Source organism: Triticum aestivum, chromosome 4B, assembly GCF_018294505.1.
Source record: "Triticum aestivum cultivar Chinese Spring chromosome 4B, IWGSC CS RefSeq v2.1, whole genome shotgun sequence".
In the NCBI taxonomy this organism is placed as follows: domain Eukaryota; kingdom Viridiplantae; phylum Streptophyta; class Magnoliopsida; order Poales; family Poaceae; genus Triticum; species Triticum aestivum.
The window spans coordinates 624295867-624300971 of record NC_057804.1 but is presented as its reverse complement, the minus strand read 5'-3'; the positions used below and the strand labels follow the sequence as shown (position 1 = coordinate 624300971).

The following is a 5105-nucleotide window of genomic DNA, read 5'->3' as shown; positions in this document are numbered from 1 at the left end:
GATGCAGACATTCTCTCACATTAATTATCAAGAGAAAATCGCACATCGCACGCGGTGTTGGCGCACTCAACATTCAGTACAAGTGGAAACATGTACCAGCTGAAATCTATCGCTTATGAGTATGTCTATAATTTTTTTCATATCAGACTAGGTATAGACAAACACTTAGCTTAGTTTCTCATCTCACCTTGTTTATTTAGCTCTGGCACGTAGAGAACCGGTGTTCCTTTTCACGCATTCTTAGTACCGATAAACGTATGTGACCAGTACATACGTACGTACGTACGTACGTAGTACGATACACAATACACACGTTGACGTATCCGTATCACAGCTTGTCGCAGCGCGCGGGCACGAACACCAGCATATTGTGCTCAAGGTCGTAGACGATGTGCGTGTTCTGCTGCTGGAAGTTGCCTATGAGCGACCTGCTGTCCTCGCCCGCGGAACTTATCACCACGCACAGCCCGTCCTCCTCGGTGTACAACACGTAGTTCTCCCGTTGAAGGTCCCAGTCCGCGCCCTCCAGGTGGAGGATCAACTTCGGCATGGCGGTCTCCTTCTTCTTCGGCGAAGCGGTGAAGCACAACAAGCCCTCGTGCTCGTCGGTGTTGTTTTTGTTGACAGGCAGCGGCACCTGCGACTCGAACTCCTCCACGAGGCTCCGGTACACGGCCTCCGGGACGCTCGTCAGGGCCAAGCCGGAGTCGATGATCGTGCCGCCGGAGCCGTCGCCCTTGAGCGTGAACGCCGACGCGTCGAACGGCAGCCGCGTCTTGCCCACGGTGATGCCCTTGAGCGAAAGGTAGTAGTGATTGGATTCGGGGTTTCGCACCAACGGGGTGGATTGGAGACGCCCCGTGGCCTGCGCTTGAAGGTTGTCCGGCGTGCCCAGGAACGCGGGGCTGGGCCTGGACTCCACGATGGTGATGAAGCAGTGGGAGAACCTGCCGACCTTGAGCTGCGACGGCAGAGACTACGCCCCACGCCCGAAGCCGGCGATGCCGGACTCGTTTGATCCGAACATGCCGGTGTTGAACATGCTGCAACCAAAGCGGAGATTGGGCACGACGACGGCCTTGCCGTTGGGCGCCTGTTGGAAGGTGAAGGTGTCTTCGTACAGCTTCGCCGTCGTGACCGAGTTGTCACCGTAGGAGTCGGTGTAGATGCAGGAGTTGTCGCTGACGGCGCACCCGGAGAGCGATAAGCCCCCCTGCGCGCAGAGGGGGTCGAAGCAGGAGACGCCGCGGGCTGTGCCCGAGGCGGAGGTGTCCAGCTCCGGAAACGGCTGCGGGAAGCAGACCTGGCAGAAGCATTGCGTCCAGACGAGGTCGCTGCCGGTGTCGAGCATCAGCGCCACGCGCTGCGGGCGCGGCGTGCCGGTGCTAAAGTGGATGAGGTGCTCCGTACTCGGAGTTAAAGTCTTCTTTGCAGACGGTGCCACGTGCCACCGGCGCGGTCATCGCGTGGGCGTTGGCGCCACGCCCGGGTGGTGACCACCGGCTGTCTATGCGGGCACGTGACCGAGCGGCCATCCGGCGGAGGAGCTCGCCCTTGGTGAAGCCGCGACCGTTGTCGACGTGCGTGAGGTCGAGACGCAAGGCCGCCGCGTGGCTGGTGGCCGACAAGGCTAGCAAGACCGTTTGGAAGAGAACGCAGGGTAAAAGCTGCAACGCTGTCATGTCCTTCATCATGCACACGCTCATACTGTTGAGCAGTGGATGACAAGATTGTTAATTTTTTTTTAGAACCGCCCTGACAAGATTGTTAATTGGAGTTACTTGTTCGTTGAGGATTAGGATGTTGTTGAGTTGGAGTTATGTATAGCGAAGGCGCGCAAGTTAACTTTGCAAAAAGATCCATGAAAGCATGCATAACCACAAAATTATCCATGCCACTTTTTATAATTATTATTTGCCAATCATGCCCCTTTCTGAACCACATCATAATTACACATCATTGTCACCACTCTGTGTGCAAACTGTTGTCGAAGGAATATTCATTCAGGCACGGTGGTCAGTTCTGGGACTGATCGGATGATCAATCTATGGCATGACTTTCAACAGTTGCAGCAGGACACGGACCCTTCCCCGGCTGACGTGCCTGAAGCGTCAGGCTGCCGTGGCCAGTGTTTCTTGACGATGGCGATGTCTGCCATTTATTTCCATGATTAGGCCAACTCCAGCGCATGAACCCATCCGGATGTTCATTTTGCTTGGATTCTGTTCGTTTAGGTAAAGCTATAGGGTCGTGTCCGGGTCTTTTTTGTGATGCGGTGGCCGTACGCCCAATGCGCGAACACATCCTTTGGCCCCAACCTGCCCGCCACGGCCAATATGTCATATATTCATATTTTAAACAAGTTTGGACGTCTCAAATAGAAATAGTTTTACAACCAAATCAAAATTGTCTCGAATAAAATAGTTTTACAACCAAATCGAAATTGGCTTGCATAACATTGATGAACCAATACATCTATTGGTTGCCAATGTGATTCCACATGTGCTCAACCAAGTCATTTTGAAGATCCAAATGAGTGTACCAATCACGCAGTTCACGATGGAATTGGGTAAACTGTTCAAACATGGCCGGTTGTTGGTGCATGGGCTCAACACTTTCACCTTGAAAATCAAATCCTTGGTCGAACATGTTGTTATCACCCTCGTTCTCGACGATCATGTTGTGCATGATCACACAAGCAGTCATCACCTTCCAAAGCTTTCCTTCATCCCATGTCAATGCAGGGTGTCGAATGATACCCCATCGGGATTGAAGCACATCAAAAGCACGCTCCATATCCTTTCTAGCACTCTCTTGCATTTGGGCAAATCTCTGTCTCTTCTCACCTTGGGGTTTCGAGATTGTCTTCACAAAAGTTGACCACTGAGTATATATACCATCAGCTAGATAGTATCCCTTGTTATAGTGGTGGCCATTGATCTCAAAGTTGACTGGTGGGGAGTGGCCTTCTGCAAGCCTTGCGAAGACTGAAGAACGCTGCAGCACGTTGGTATCATTGTGAGAACCTGCCATGCCGAAGAAAGAATGCCATATCCAAAGATCTTGTGAAGCCACCGCTTCTAATATGACAGTGCATGCTTTAACATGCCCCTTGTACCGGCCCTGCCAAGCAAATCGTCCGACGAATAAATGAAGTGGTTGAAGAAAAATCCATCTCCACTGTCCATACCTTTGTGGGCAAAGTGTCAAACACCTTGCGGTCGTGGTGGCTAAGACGTCGCGATGATCACCTCGATGCAGCAGGCGTGGTTGGCGACAGGCTACACGCCGCTCTCGAGCAACCGGCGGAAGCTGCCATGGTCCATAGCCGTCGCCGGCGGTCGTATCCCCTCTTGCATCGGCTATGACGGCGACGGCCAAAACTCCTCCAACCGACGGCCAAAACTCCTACGAAAGCGCGGGCGTGGTGGCGGCCACGTCGAGACGTGGTTTGGTATTGACGGCCGGGGATGAGTAGTGAGGAGGCGGCCGGAGAATAGTGGCGGCACCGACGGCGGGGTGGGCGGGGGAGAGCGGGTGGAGGGATTGGAGGCGAATGGAGTGCTAGTGTCCCTGATAGGCGGGCCACGGGAAGGACAAGGGCGTGCGTCCAGCCCGTCCGTGCGATGTCTGTTTCACCCAAACACGGTGCAAGTTTGGACCGGAAATGGGTCGAAAACGGACAAAAACCGGACATTTGTCCGTTTGGGGCGCGCGTTGAGCCGCACTATTTGTCCGTTCTATCCCACACGGACTAGGACGGACGGGATGGGGCCGCGCGCTGGAGTTGGCCTTAGCTTCTGAAGATGACACTTGTCAGTGGCACAACATTTTTTTTTTGAGAATCCGTCAACATAGGGTAAAAGCTGCAACAGTGATATATCCTTCATCGTGCAGTTCAGCACTGGGTGACAACGTTGTTAATTCGGTTAGTTTTTGGTTTGTTAAGACCAGGCTGTCGTTGAGTTGGACCCGTATATGTAGCAAGCACGCAGCTCAACTTTGCAAAAAAGTCCGCGAAAACGCATATAACCCCACAATTATCCATGCCACTCTCTATCTTTTTTTGTTTGCGAATCTTTGTCATTTTCGAAGTTACTGTTGCTCGAATATTACTCGCTCAAGCACATGCGCATCACACCGCATCCACTGATTTGTTGTTACTTTTTGGAAATCGACATCCACACACTGAATTTTACGGCATGGGATATTGGGATACTCTTTTAGTCGGTCTCTCGTCGGTCAAACATGCTAACTGGTTGTTTTTTACTACCCCTGTTCCCGTTCAAATTAAACTAAAAAACGTTTTATATTATAAAACGGAAGGAGTAGTTGGTAACCCGTATTCTATTTTCTGTCTATTTTAGCGGGCCGTACAATTGACTACTGCCTATTGAAACTAGTAACTTCTCATCCAAATGGACAAGGAGAATCAGGGCAGTATCAGGCGAATATGGGCTGTGAAGTTTCACTTCAAAATAACCTGAAAGGATTTGTAGTAGTAGATGTACTACTTGTGTGCTAAATTCAGGATCAGACTTGACCTCACAATCAAGACACGAGAAGGGCAGATGGACCGCTGCTCATCTTCTTCTCGTGCTCTGATGCTTGTGGTGCATCAACAACCTCTGAAGATGGCAAAGGCATTAAGCCCAGCCATGTCAATGCCACGTTGGGCACATTACTTAGTGCCTGCATCTAGGCTTTAAGCCTAGCCGGCCTATCCCTATCCGTGGACAATGATAACATAAGATAATGTGGTTTCCATATTTGCTCGACGAGCGGTGAGTACGCCGGTCAGTGGCGGACCTAGAAAGTATTTGGAGTAGGGGCAAACTAATTGAGTGGGAGCATATTCTATAGAAATTCAAAGAATTTAAGCATATTTTCCCAAAAACACAAGCAAATCTTACTGAAATTTTAAATTTTCAGTGGGTGCCTAGGCCCCCACTCACCATAACGTGTGTCGGAGTAATGGACCACGGGTAGGCTAACCCGGGCCCCAAGACCTTTCAAAGACATCGGGGCAGGCAGCACCCCTCAAGCCGAGTCCCAAACGGCGACTCCGAGATAAGCCGACTCTGGGATGGCGACCTCAAGAAAGG

At 51.4% G+C, this 5105-nt stretch overlaps 1 pseudogene; it reads right to left on the bottom strand.

Moving 5' to 3' along the window:
- Window positions 1-328: 328 nt before the first annotated feature.
- On the bottom strand, window positions 329-1691 carry LOC123089464 (aspartic proteinase nepenthesin-1-like; annotated as a pseudogene).
- Between the last annotated feature and the right edge of the window lie 3414 nt (window positions 1692-5105).